We start from the raw sequence: 15,085 nt of genomic DNA, 5'->3' as shown, positions 1-15,085 counted from the left end.
TGTGCGCCTCAGGTTACCAGGCATCTACTGTGTCACCCGAGTGACGTTGCCTCAAACCTATTACTTGGAGCCCCAGCGCAGAGCGGCCCAAAGCCTGTTAATCTCCTGATGTAGCGCAGTCAACAGCCCACCTCGGGCTCGCCGAAGCCTGGCCTTGTTCCGCAGATGCTTCGTCCCAGGTGGTCACAGACGGCCACTCACATCGCTATTTTGCCACTGCAGGCCTGGGATTAGCGGGGTCCCGCTTTAAATGGAACCCGATCTCAGTGCCGCTACCCAGGTAAGGACAGCGGCCCCAGATCCCCTCCCCAGAGGGCTCGTTGCCTGCAGACGATTCTTGTACCAGACCACATCTCAGGGAGGTTCTGATGAGTGTGAGAATCCCTGCAGTGATTTGAAACAGAAAGAGCTTTAACGCAGGGTTTAGATGCTCCCACGCAGCCACCAGGGAGCTGCTTCCTCTGCTGCTGTCAGGACGAGGGGACTCGGGAGGCCGCGGCCAGGCGGCCACGGGGTTCAGGAAGATCGGGCCCAGCAAGGGCACCTGTGGCCATTCTGGCCTCGGAGCCAGGACACGCCTGCTACCTTTGTGCCACAGAAAGGAGACAATGGCAGCCCCCCTCCCTCCACCGCTGCCTTTTCGAACCATAGACACCCTCGTCCTTCGCGGGACCCGCGATGGGGTATCGGGGGCCACTCTAGAACCCCCAGGCCAGCAGAAGCAGCACAAAGATGGGCTCCCCTCACGCCACCCTCTGGGCCACAGATGAGCACGGCGGATCAGCCAGACCTACGTCCCATAAAGAACCCCGGTTGCAAGTGATCCTGGAATTGGGGGCTGGCTGGCTGGCCTCTGCAGTCCGCGGCGGCAGGCGGGCAGGGGAAGCCGAGCGCCCATCTGCACACCCCCGGCGTCCAGGAGCCTGGGGGCTGCTCGTGACGACGAAGAGGAGACCCTGGGGGCCGCGGCCTGGGCTCTGTGGGTTCAAGCCTTTTACGTCCTTCTGACGGGTCTTCCTTCTTATTCCTGTGGGTGCGTAACTTTCTCCCCTTTCTTCCTAAAGCTGGTGTGTTTGACCTAAAGGTGTTGGCTTCTCCCCACCTCTGGGAAACTGTCCCTCCGAGGTCACGTGCTCCTGGTGTCCCCTCCCGATGGGCTCAAACTCTGGCAGAGAGAAGGGACTGCCTGAAAACCTCCCCCGATGCAGGGCGGCGGGGCCTGAGACGCCCAGGGGGCCACGGAGCCGTAACCACAGGGAAGAAAGCACGCGTTACTATCAACTACCGTGTCACGTCCCGAACGCTGGGTCTGTCCCAGAAGCGTCTGCAGGTGCTCGGGGCACCACAGCAGGAACACCTGGCCGTGGAAGGGGGTTAGGGAATCGGGACGGGGGCCTGAGCCTGCTTGCTGGCTCGTCTCTGAGCGGCAGGGCCCTCTCCTGCCCTCCGTGCGGGGCTGCGCGTCCACCGCCTTTCCTGCGTCCACACAGCCCAGACCTCTCCCTCAGGAACCGGGTCCCCAGCTGCCTTGGCCTCCCTTCCTAGAGAACGTTCCTGACCCAGAGGGTGTCAGCCACCTTGCCCTCTCAACTCCATCCCCCAGGAAGAGGTGACATGCCCCAGCTTCCCCAGGCCGCTGGACACGTGGACAAGGGCACGGAAGGGGCTGCCCAGCACTTGTCCACTCAGCGCCCGGCCAGCCTGCTGCCCCCCACCAGAGGGATGGGGCCTCTGGGGCCTGCAGGGCTGTCGATCTCTTCTTCACCTGAGGCTGGAGTCCCATCTACTTTCCAGACTCCATGCCAGCCCCTTGCTCCTACTGGAGGTGGGGTGAGCTGTCTGAATTGCCCAGGACCTGCCCAGGGCAGCGGTGCAACTGGCCATCGCCCCAGGCTGGAACTGCCCGCAGCCCCCAAATCCTCTTCTCAGCCTGAGCCGCCTCCAGAGAAGCCAGGGTGGAAATGCAAACCCGGAGTACGGGAGCAAGTGTGTGCGTGTGTGTGCGAGCACACGTGTGTGCGCACGTGGGAGAGTGCATGTGTGCGCATGCCTGTTACGCGTACATGTGTGAGCACCGCGTGTGGGTGTGGGTGTGAGCGTGCCTATGCGCACATGGCACAAACCCATTAGCTCTCAGTCGCCCATCACAGAGCAGAGAGCGGAGACTTGGTCAGCCGAGGGTGACATAGGGAAGGAGGGAGCTGCCAGCCTGGGCAGGCCTGGTTGGGACCCACGGAGATCGGGGGACTGCTGGTGGCCCTGGGGGCGGGGAAAGGCGCGTTACCGCTGCCCGACCGTCTGGTGGCCTTCATTCGGGGTGGGTGCTCAGCGCTCTTCCCAGCAAGGCCAGCAGAGGGACCTTTTCCCCAGGGCTTCCTGTCCTGGCTGGCGTCTCAACAAGGGTTAACCAGCCCTCCGCCCAAACCACGGGGATTAAAAATCCATGCTGTCCCCAGGGCATGTGGGGCGGAGGGGTGACATAAAATCAAAAGGGAAAGAGATTATTTTTAATCCTCTTGGTGGGTGTTGAAACAATGAAGGGAGAGCAAAGCCGCTAAAAGTTTGTCCCATTAGATTGAAGCACCAGGACAGACTTTGCCACCAGGAGCAGGTGATTACAAACTGCATATTTTCCTCTTCTAAATAAGAAAATCGCTTTAATCCCATAGAGATTGTTTCTCGGGTCAAAGGTGCTCAGATTTTCACTGTGCTTGTCGTCGTGGGCGAGTGGAATTCAGACCTGATGTCAACTTCTGCCTTTCGAGGGGTTTCAAGTCAGATGAGGGGAATTGTGGAGAGTGAGCGTCCCGTGCGTCCTAAAGAACGTCCCGACACGGGGTGGGTCAGCCGGGTCTTCTCTGGGGTCTCATTCCGGGGACCCTCTCTACCCTATTACCTGGGTGATCTACAGCCTCTGCCACCCCCCAACCTGGGCACGTACTTAAAAATAAAAGGAACAAACGTTAACTTTGCTTTGAGAATCTTTTTGGAAATGGCACAAAGTTTCCTGTTTTCCCTGTCTCTCTGACGAATGGGCACGTTCCAGGATTGAATATAGAGCAGTTCCTTTTTTTAAAATTTTATTGATGCAGAGCTGATTTACAATGTTGTGTTAATTTCTGCTGTACAGCAAAGTGATTCAGTCATACATATATATACATTTTTTTCATATTCTTTTCCATTATGGTTTGTCACAGGATATTGAATACAGTTCCCTGTGCTCTACAGTAGGACCTTGTTATCTATCCATCCTATATATAATAGTTTGCATCTGCTCATCCCAAACTCCCCGATCCATCCCTCCCCTACTCCCCTCCCCCTTGGCAACCACAAGTCTGTTTCCTGTGTCTGTGGGTCTAGAGCAATTCCATTTGTTTGCCAACTGAAAACGTGTCAAGGTTCTGAACTGCCCAGCTCTGGCTTATTCCTTTCTCCTGTCTTCCCGGCTGTGGACGGGGCGAGAGGCTGAGGAAGAGAGGCACAGACACCTGCTGTCCCGGGTTTAGCGCGTTTGGGGATGACTGTGACGGGGCAAAGCCCTTGGGAACGCGCTTCTGCAGTTGTCTGCGTGGTTATGTTGATTCCCAAGTCACCACACATGCATTATCTCCGTATGGTTTATTCTTAGCTCCTCTAAGGCATAGACGATCCCCCAGAGATGTCTCGCTATCTTTGATCTGTACGTCAGCAAGCGTGCATGGATAGCCGTTGAAGATTTTTTGGTTTTATTGAATGATAAAGGAGAAATTAGTGTATTTTGTTTTCTGACTATAGACTGAGGAGGAGATGGTTGGTAACATAAAATAAAGCCACGGCATAAAAAGGTGTCCTGGTCCCCAAATGGTCAAAGAATCATTTAAAAAGACAATGACCCAGAGACAGAAACAGCCCTCGGGGCTGTGCGTGGATTGGCAAGCGGAGAGGGTGGAACTGTCTTTGTTATAAATCAGTCATTAAAGAAAATCAGGCTGAACTTTCGGAAGCAGTTTTTTTCCGCCTCTAAGTTTCAGCCTCACTTTCGCTTATGGAGCGTCCTACCAGGTGCTGATCTAGGTAAACTCCCGTCCACGATTTTGAACAGGTGTTGACGCACATCGTTTTACCTGCTCAAGCTGTTACCTGAGATCCAAGCTGACTTGCTTCTCACACGTGCACCAAAAATGTGGGTGATTTGCTGCGAGGGGGACTTGTTCTCCCAGGTCTGTCTGACGCATCCTAGGACATCAGGGGCTCAAGGCTCAGCCCTCCAGGGAACCGAGGAGGCAACGTCCCCCTTTCCCCCACGGACGAGGCATTTCCCTGGATCTCTGTCCCTTTAGCCATCACCCACGTGTGCCCACATTTTTCCTGGATGTCCGAAGGAAACAGACGAATCAGGAATGATCCCGTGTCCGCACGCAGCTGTGCAGCACCGGCACACCGCCCCTGACGAGGAAGCGCTCGTATCCCAACACGCAGAGGGAGAGGAGGAGAAAGGCGGGGTACGATCAGGCCTCTGGCCGTGCGCTCATCAGGTCCGCGGTCTGAGGCTCGAGGACCTCTCCTACTGTCCAAACACGTTTTTAACCTTCTGAATGTTATCTAAACCTCCCAAGTTCAAATGTCATGACTACTCTAATGACCTACACGCAAGTTCACACAATTTTGAGGGAAAGAAAATCTTTAGTTTAGTGTTAAGCGACAGAGGCCAAATATGGACACTATTCCTTCAATTTCAATTAAAACAAAAAAGGTGAATGTAGAAGGCAGAGAAGATTGATCGTCAAGGATTTGGGCCTAGTATGACCCAATGCTTTTTCTCTTTAAGGGGCTATGGCGAGGAGAAGCCTACCCCCAAATAGAGTGCGTGGTCACCCATTTAGCAGCACCCGCTCTCAGAGGCCTGGAGGCCCGCGTGCTCTCCTGCGGGGCGAGGCAAGGGGGGTCGGGCTGGACTTGTTTGGCCGAGGACGCTACGACGTGCTGCACAGGGGTCAGCCCTGACACAGCTGCAGGCAACAACAGGGCGGCCGGAGAGCCAGGTGGGCGGGCAGAGCCGTGTTTCCTGCCAGAATGCTTCAGCTGAGGCTTACACGTGGGAAACTGGGTGGGCAGCAGTGGTTCTGCGCTGGGGGTGACACTGGGCAACGTCTGGAGACGGGCTTGGTTTTCACAACCGGGGGGAGGGGGCGCTGCTGGCATCTGCGGGTAGAGGCCAGGGGCGCTGTCAGCGCAGGACAGCCTCCATGACAAAGGATTATCTGGTCTTAAATATCAACAGCACCGAATTGGAGAAGCCGTGTTCTGCGGAAATCAGGAATTTTCTTTACTTAGATCCGGAATTCTGGTGTTTGGAGAAAGGTGTGGCTGTAACTGTACAAAGAACGGCCCCCTGGGGTTGCGTTGCCATCCTCTGACTGAAGCCCTTAGCTGCTGGTGTTGCACCTCGGCTGTGGTCAGATCCAGTTCGGAGAGAGTGACACACCAGCAGGACATAAAGGAGGGAAGGGGCATGGAAACAATCACACGCAAGCCTGGTGAGGCGGTACGCTGGATGCAGTAGCGCTCTACCCGCCCTCCCGCCCCCGGCAACGCATGTCCACCCGAAGCCTCAGATTGCGACCTTATTTGAAAATAGGATCTTTGCATATGTTTATAGTTAAGATGTGGCCATCTTGGATAAAGATGGGCCCTGATCCAGTGACTGGAGTCCTTGCAGGGTGGCCAGCAGACACGGAGATGCCCAGAGCGAGATGCAGGCAGGACGCCCAGGACAGCCAAGGGCACCCGAGGTCGGAGCGAGGCTGGGAGAGCACGGCCTGCCGAGCCAGCCGCAGACGGCAGCCCCCCGGCAGGTTCCCCCTCCTGTGGTCTCCCAGGCTCCGAAGCCCAGTATTCACTGCTGGGGGGCAGTCGTTTCCCTGGCAGGTGCAGAACCTTTGTCTGTAACCAGGTCTCTAACAAAGGAGAGACACTTAAAAGACAGACAGGACAGTGCTCGGAGGGAGGGGGCTGCGTGTTGCCCTGGTGGGGCATGAAGACCACCTACTCTCCCGCAGGACTCGGCTCTGGGTGGGGAAGCTGCCTCAGCCTACACGGCCTGCTCGGGCAGCTCCGACGCGTGGTTTTCAAGGGCTGGGCTTGAACGTCCCTTCTCTCCTCTCCAAGCGGACTCCACGACGGGGCCAGCCCCCGAGTCCCCCTGCCGAGCTTCACGTGGGACAGAGAAGGAAAAGTCGGGGGCCCTGCTCGCAATAAGATGAATTGACAGGACGAACAGAAGTGCTGCAGTGGACAAAGGTTCAACTGAGAGGCTTTAAAATTTATATTAAGAGAGGCCTTGCTCCCCTGCCCACCGTTTAAGTCAAGTGAAAAAATAATTAGGCTCTGTGGGCTCTTCTCATGCCCTTTCTCCTGAACTTTCTGGAAACATCAGAGGGAAGGAGGCCTCTCCGGCCACTTGAATGGTCTGAGTTTGGTCTGTCTGGAGAGCTCTATGTAAAAATGTGGGATGAAGAGTAGCCTTTAATATTTCAGAGGCTGCTGGGTCCGCTGATAAGATCACCTGTTTAGCCAGACAGCTCTGTGGGCGGCTGTCCCGGGGGTTTCAGGGAAGGAGCTGAGTTCTTGGGGGAGGATCGGGCCGTGCCGCCCAGAGGCTGGGTTTCGGGGGGCTTCTGGGAGTCCCTAGACGGCGGAGAGCAGTGGGCTGGGAGCCCCTGATGGGTTTTCGAGCAGTTTTCAGGTGGTCTCTGAATCGAACTAGAGGACATGCCTGTCTGTGACTCTACTTTGGGTTTTCAAATTTTTCTTCATTAAAAAACTTACATTGCGGGCTTCCCTGGTGGCGCAGTGGTTGAGAGTCCGCCTGCCTATGCAGGGGACACGGGTTCGTGCCCCGGTTCGGGAGGATCTCACGTGCCGCGGAGCGGCTGGGCCCGTGAGCCATGGCCACTGAGCCTGCGCGTCCGGAGCCTGTGCTCTGCAACGGGAGAGGCCACAGCAGTGAGAGGCCCGCGTACCGCAATAAAAAAAAATAATAAAAAAAAATAAAAAAATAAAAAAAAAACTTACATTGCAGAAGTAACACGGTCGTTTGAACTAGAGATACACAGAAGAAAAAGTTTGTAACAGTCCCTTCCCCCCACTCCCCAATGGCTTCCCACCCACTCAGATAATCCAGGCTGAGAGCACTTCCTTCCTAGTATCCTCCACACCCACTCAAACCTGCACAAACATACCCACTTGATATGTTTTAGTTTTTGTCTTTTAGTCATTTAAAAATAATAGTGGGACTTCCCTGGTCGTCTAGTGGTTAAGACTCTGTGCTCCCAACGCAGGGGGCCTGGGTTCGATCCCCGGTCAGGGAAGTAAGATCCCACATGCCGTGTGGCACGGCCGAAAAGTACAATAAAATAGTAAAATCATGCTACATACACTCCTCTGAAGACTGTGGAAATGTTCAACGAATTTTATTTTATTTTTTATTTTTTTTGGCTGCTTTGTGCAGCATGTGGGATCTTGGTTCCCCAACCAGGAATCGAACCCACATCCCCTGCAGTGGAAGCACAGAGTCTTAACCACTGGACCGCCGGGGAAGTCCTCAGTGAATTTAAATGTTAAGTTTGAATGCTCTCCTTACACTGTAGACTGGACTGTTGCTCCCCCCATTCACATGCTGAAGCCCTAACCCGCTGCCACACCATGTGACCGTGTTGGATGGAGATGGGGTCCTTGAGGAGGTGATTCGGGTTAAATGAGGTCATAGGGGTGGTGTCTCAATCTGACGGGACTGGTGTCCTTATGAGAAGAGAAAGAGACGCCAAGGCTCTCTCTCTGCCATGTGAGGTCACAGAGAGAAGGTGGCCACGGGCAAACCAGGGAGCGGGTCCTCACCAGACACCGAATCAGTCGGCTCCTTGATCTTGGATGTCCAGCCTCCCGAACTATGATAAAAATTTTCTACTGGTCAATCCACCAAATTTGTGGTGTTTTGTTACGGTGGCCCAAACTAAGATGCTCACTTAATGAAAATATGTCATGGACCCCCTCCAGGTCAGTGGATGGAGATCTAGCCTGGCCAATGAGACCGTTCTCCTGTAGACGGACACACAGGTTGTTTCCGGTTTGTTGCTGCTACAGCAGCATGGGCAACGAGCCTCCTTGATTACACGTCCCCGTGCCTGGCGCATGTGATTTCTGCAGGACAGACTCTCAAGAGGGCAGGGGTCAAAGAGTAGGTACATCTTCACTGGAATCCATGTCGCCAGGTTACTTTCCCCAAAGGTTGCCACATTTTATGTCCCTACTGGCCACGCATGAGACCTTTCTTGCATTTTTTTTTCTTTCTTGCATTTTTGCACCAGATAATATAATTGTTTAATTTCTGGTAATCTAAGACATGAAAGATGGCATTTCATTTTCGTCTTAATTTCCCTTTCAGTGGCTCCTAGGTTGTTAAGCGGATTTCCTGTGCTTCGAGTTGCTTATTTGTATCCTTTACCCATTTTCTGTTGGGTTGTTTGTCTTTTACGTTATTTCCCGAGTCACCGCGTAAGGATAGGAAGCTCCATGCTGCCCACGCGTGTTCTTCGTTGGGGTTTCTCTGTGACTTTGCACACTTTGCCCCACAGACAGTCTCTTTTCATGTCGCCTGTTGGTGTCTCATCTTGTTCAAGAACACCTCCCCCCCCACTTGTCATACTAATAGTTTTCTGAATTTTCTTCCAGTAGTTTGTGCTGTTATGTTTCAACATTGAGTCTGTACAGAACGCAGTTTTTGGATATGGTGTGAGGTACGATCCAGCTTTCTTTTCTTCCAGCTCAAAGCAAGTCATATGTGTTAGCACCGTTGATTAAACGAACCGTACTCCCCTCCCTGTTGCATTAGAAGGACACTACGTTAGCTTTTCTCAAAGATAAATTTGTCAGAAACTGAAATACAGACATTCCCTCACAGGTTCTGGACATTCAAGTATTTCTGTCGCTCTTTTAGAGCATTTGTTAAATCCTGCACTTTACCCTAGTTATTCGTGTGCTGTCCTACATCTCTACCCTGAAGGACACATTTTATCCTGTATCTCCCCACTCCCTACGCCACATAGCACAATACTTTGCTCATAGCGTGTTCTCAATTTCTGTGAAATAAGAGAATAGGTGTTTGCTTGGTAGGTGCGTCACTTCTTCTCCTTTGGTTCTGTGAGGTGTCTGGGGACTATTTCCACTATTTTGTGAAGCCCCTGGGAAAATGATAGAATGTCAAGGAAAAAAGAGGATTCATCACCTGTTACCTCCTGGGTATTTAATTAGATGATGTTATAAGTGTCTATGGTATCAGGCTTGCGCTGATCAAGTCCAGGCTGACATAAAAGGAGCCTATGATACCAGAGTTGGAGTTCCTAGACTTGGGAAGGCTGCCCTGTGCCCTCAGCCCTGCTCACCCAGAGCAGGCTCGCACACAGCCAGCCCCCAGCCCTGGGTCTCTAGCACCCTCCTCCTCGGTTCCCACACACTCTGCTGCTACTGGTGCTAGTGGACAGCATACAAGACACGGACAGGGGCAACGTGACCTGACTAAGCAAATGTTCTGGCTAAGCGAGAAAACACTGACGTTAGCATTTGGGCATATAGAAAGACTAAGTGCCAGAGGGCATAAAGTGATGGGAGAGAATTAAAGATTACAGTAGCTTAGCGCAGAATTAAGGTTAATTAACCAAACCCTGGCCGCGCATGCGTTTCAATTGATCAATACCAACAAAAGCCAGGATAGAACATGCACCAGGAGCTGGTGGTGCCCCCTAGCGGCCTGCAGGCTGCTCCCTCCCTGACCTGAATCCTCCCAGGGACCCCGAAGAGGACGGCAACGCCCCCTTTCCCGCTCAGATCCCAGAGGGAAATGAATCTACTCCCCAGTGTGGGAGTGTGGTTTCCCCAGCTTCTCCGTCTACAGCTCCACCTCCTGCCTCCGGGTGTCTGGGCCACTGGACTCGCTTGTTAGTTCTTCATTTCTAAAGCCAGACTTGTGCCACGGAGTACCACAAACCAGGTGCTTGAACAGAGACGGATTGTCGCACAGCTCAGGAGGCCAGAAGTCCAAAACCAAGGTGTTGGCAGTTGGTTCTTTCTTGCGGACCCAGGGGACACGGGTTCCCTGCCTCTCTTGCTTCTGGTGGGGGCTGGCACTCCTTGGCGCTCCTTAGCTTGGAGACGTGACCTCCACAGTCTCTGCATCCGTCAGCTCGTGGCCCTCCCCTCTCTGGGGGTCCGTGTCTCTTCTTCCATTCCTACGAGGACATCAGTCACATTGGATTAGAACCCATCCTCACTGAATATGACCTCGTCTTATCTACCTACATCTGCAAAGACCCTAATGCGTTCACAGGCACCGGGTGTGTGGACGTGAGCTTATCTTTTAGGGGGACACAATTCGACCCATGCAGCCTTTAGAGGGGGAGACCCTGGGGCCTCCCGGTTCTGTCTTGCTGATTCCATAAGGCTCAGGGGCTTTGTGTTCCCACCTTGCCCTCTGCTGGGCGTTCTCAGCTGATGGGGGTGCTGGAGGGTGGGTAGGGAGCCCTCTGCGGCCCCTCTTCCTGTTCGCTGGCTGCTAAGGCTGAGGGCCGCCCAGTCGGGGCCGGCATGTCCCGCCCCACGTAGCATGGCGGCCGGCAGCGGCCTCCATCCAGATCAACAATAGACATGTTAGGGAAACAAACGCTAACATTGACCTCCACGGCCCTCATGAGATGCAGCCCCCTTCCTGGCCTCCATCTGGGCGTGCAGCCGAGTGCCCTGTATCCTTTGTCTCTGATCTTTGCCTCCGTTTCCGGTACCTGAGACGGCTCTCATCCAGGCTGGTTCAGACCATTTGGCAAGAATAATTTCACGAGCCTGGTATTAGGCGCTGCACCAAAGTCTGAATCCATAATGCATTTTGTAATTCTGTCACACTCCAAACAAGCTGTCCAAACTGTCTGGCATGACTCATCCTTAATAAATCCCTCATCCCGTTAATTGCTCCTCAGTCCACAGAATCAGAATTGTTTGAATCCACAAGTCGGGAGGAACGGAGGGATGAAGGGGATGCATTTAGAGGACTGCACTGTTTCCCCAACACGAAAGGAACCAGGCCTGGCGGTGGGCGCCACGCAGCCCTCGGTGAGGGAGCCGGGTTGAACGCACTGCAGCTTTGCATCTGGTGGTTTTGAACGATTCTTTCCTTGGAAACTTTGGAGGGAAAGCAACGCACTGATAGTCTTTGAGAAAGATGACTGAGGTGAGAGACTGAGTTCCGTGACACTGACTGTTCTAGAAACAGTAGCTTTGGGGCGCCTCCTCGGTGCCAGAGGTGACAGGTGTCTGTCCAGGGCTGTGCGTGGCAGTGCGCATGCCGTGCAGGCAGAGGAAGGGTCACTCCCTCTGGCCCCCCACACTCAGACAAGGGCTTTGGCATCACATGGACCCGATTAGCTTCCGGCTTAGCGTATACACGGGTTCTGTGACCTGGAGCAAGAGACCTGCATCTCGGGGGCTGCATCTGGTGAAGTGGGATGGACAGGACGGGGACGGGGCCCCTGCGGCAGGCCTCGTGGATGGAGAGAAGGGGGTTTCGCTGGGAGAGGCCCCGGGCAGCAGGCCTGGAGTACAGACAGGAGGCCGTGGAGGCCACAGACATTTGCCGTGTCCACTGTGGGGCTGGCTATGTAGTGCCAGGGGGGGAGATGCAGGCCTGGGGCATCTGTCCCATCCCAGGCCTCCCTGAAATCACTCTGTGAATTTCTCGAGGCCTCAGTTTCCTGGCCTGCAGCGTGCGATAACAATGTCCACCCCACCGGGGGGTGGGGCCCTGGACTAAGGCATGTGTGCGAAGTCTCGCTATTGTACTGACTGTGGTGTCGCCGCGTACAGGCAGGTAAAGGCAGGCCCGGGTAGAAGCACCTCTACGCCCCATTGGGGACGGTGCGGCTCACTCAGTGTCTGCGCGTGCATGCGTGTCTACACGTGTGCGTGCATGTGTATGCAGACAAATCTGGAAGAACTACTGTTGGGTCCTCCAGGAGGGAGGCGCTATTGGCATCCAGAGAAAGGAAGATGCTGGGGAGGCGGGAGCCATGGAGACGGGCCTGCGTCACTCGGCAGGCGGGGCTGAGTGAGGATGGGACGGCTCTGCCCAGCTCCACCTGGGCAGAGGAGCTTGGCTCGCCAGAGGGGGGCAGGGCAAGAGTCTTCTGGAAAGACCTAGACAACTTTTTGTGGACACTGAAATTTGAATTTCCTATCATCTTCCCGTGTCACAAGATATTCTTCTTTTGATTTTTTCTGCCATTTGTAAATGTAAAAACTAGTCATGGCTCACGACACAGAACAGGTGGTGGCCTGGGGGACCCCGAGGCCAACATGGCCCCTGTGTGATTTCAGGTAGGGGCCCAGCCCACAGGTTCTGGGAGGACAGGGACCACCATAACTTTGTTCCCTGCTGTCTCCTCACATCTAGCCCAACACCTGGCACCTAGCAGGTGCTCAGTGAACATCGGTCAAGTGGTTGATTTCTCCACTTAGGTCTGTGACTCGTGCCGGGCTCTCTCGGCTCTGGGCGTCTCCTGTGAACCATTCTCAGGGCTCCCGCACCGGGAGGGACCTTGCCCTGCCCGTCGGAACAGTTCACTCATTCTCACTTCCCAGCACTGCTCTCGGTGAGTGGAGTTTAGCGGATGCCCACGGCCTCTGCGATCGTGGAGCCCTGAGGCCTCACTCCACCCGCAGCCCAGGCTCCTGGGACCTGGCGGAACGATGGGCAGGGGTCCTTTCCCTTCGGGAGCATTAGGGAGAGTGTTTCTTACTCCCGATTTAGAAGTGTAACCCTTCTCCAAGATCTGGACGTTAACCAGCAGAAAGATAATATTTATCCAAACGCACAGAGAATCAGGAAGGAAGAGATTTCAGGTCACCTCTTGGGATTGTTAATTTTTAAATAGCGATGAAGAAAACTCAGCTCAAACGCAACAAAACGACCTCAGGTCTGTCTCCTTTTGGAGACATTAGCAGCGGGCAAGGTGGTAACACGTGAAGGAATGAAGAGGGACTGGTGGGCGTTGCCGGCGCTGAGAGGCGCCTCCAGGCTGCGTGATAAACCCAAACCGTTGCTCCTTCTGTGATCCGCTCTCTGCTTGCAGCAGGTCTCTGAGGAATCCCCAGCACACGGGGCCTCGAGGGAGCCGTTCCTCTTCAGGGAAACCGCTGAGGAACTTCACCGCGACTTGATTCGTCGTTTATTTCCATAGATGTCTCTCTATTAGCCGGATTGGGTTTCATACCCCGACCAGAAGTATCAGCAGATAAAACCAAACACGACTTAGTTACCCCACATTTAGTAACACGGCCTGAGGACATAATCCAACAGGAGGAAGAAAAAGCGCTTCATCTACAGGAGCTCGGAGCGGAGTTTCATCATGTTGTAACTGTGGGCAACCCCCTCCCTACCGGTCCCAAAGTGAAGGAGCTTTGAGACGGGCCATAGATTCTCACAGGCGCTGCCACCCAGGTGATCACAGGACCGGGTGACCCCGGAAGGGCCTGTGACGGGGCAGGGCGGTGGGGATGCCCATGTGTGCACAGTCGCACGTGGACGAAGGCTGGGAAGGGCCAGGGCCTGGGTGTAGAGATGCTGAGACGGCGGGCAGATCTCCCCCCTCGCGTCTGTGTCCCGTTGCCTGAGTGAAGCAGCATCCCATCGCACGCTTAGCTTGCCAGCGCGTTGACTTGGGAAGAGTCGCGGTCACTAGCGGCCCGAACACTGAAAATGAAACAGAACAAACAAAACTGTTCTCTTGCGTAAGAACAAAGCTGACTTGTTAACAGTCTCTCCGTCTTCCTTGGAGAGAGGTTGGGCGGGGTCTCAATCAGGGCCAAGTTTTGTGCTCATTCTTTTGAGGCTTTAAGAGATGCGACAGAACTGGAATCCAAGAGTGAGCAGGACAGCAGAGACACCGACAGCCCTTCCCTCTGGCCCTGAGGTGTGGCAGCCCCCCAAACACTTCAAGAGTTTACGATGACCTGCCCCCTTTGCACCCGAAGCTATAGCATGTCTGGTCAGCACCCTAGGACTGACTGGCTCTGTTTTCTTTTCTTTTTTTTTTTTTTTTTTTTTGGTGTGGACCATTTTTTAAAAGTCTACTGAACTTGTTACAATATTGCTTCTGTTTTATGTTTTGGTTTTTTGGCCATGAGGCATGTGGGATCTTAACTCCCCGACCAGGGATCGAACCCACACCCACTGCATTGGAAGGTGAAGTCGTAAGCACTGGACTGCCAGGGAAGTCCCCAAACTGGGCGTTCCTGAGACAAAGGGACTTCCAAGCCAGGTGGACGGGCAGGATCTTCAATGTCGTGTTAAAGCAATTTCCAAGCTGGTTGCCTTGGGTGACCTGAGTTTGGTGCACCAGAGAAACCACTATCCCTTCTCTTCTTAACCGCTTCTTACTAGAAGGGCTGTGGCCCGTGGGGCCTAGTGCAGAAGGGGTGGGTCCTTACACGGGCACCCAGCTCAGAGAGCTCCTCCTGGCGCTAGGACATCCTGGCAAAGTCACACTTGGGACAGCACCCCTGCCTGACATGGGTGTGGAGAAGAGAGGGAAGGTCAGAAACGCATGAGAGAACAACAATGCCACGAGAATGAGCTACATAGTTTTTAGAAAATGTTCAGCCTGCAATATAACAGACCTGACTCTCGAGCTGGGCGCCTGGGAGCGGCTGTGGCACCCTCACCGTCCTCAGCTCCTCTCGGTTTTCTCTGGGTGTCGATGAAAGGTCTCCGTCCTGGAACTACGTCTGCTCACTCGTGATCAGCTGTCTCTCCCAGTGTAGCGCTCATCAGGGTAACAGGAGCGTGAGGTCCTCCGGTGCTACCTGGGTGCTGTTGGGTCGGACGGAGGCCTCTTTCCAGGTCATCCCACGTGTGTTTCTAAGGACAAGGCTTTCACTTGGTCTCTCTATACTAAATGGTCCTCCTCCAGTTTCTGCTCTTCTAGGCAGAGCACAGAAGCAGAAAATAGAAAAGTCAGCGCGGGTAGCACCCCCTTGCCGTTGCCACCCTGACCGCCGTCAGCAG

This window comes from Stenella coeruleoalba (assembly GCF_951394435.1).
Source record: "Stenella coeruleoalba genome assembly, chromosome: 9".
NCBI lineage: Eukaryota > Metazoa > Chordata > Mammalia > Artiodactyla > Delphinidae > Stenella > Stenella coeruleoalba.
This window is presented reverse-complemented; position numbering follows the sequence as displayed.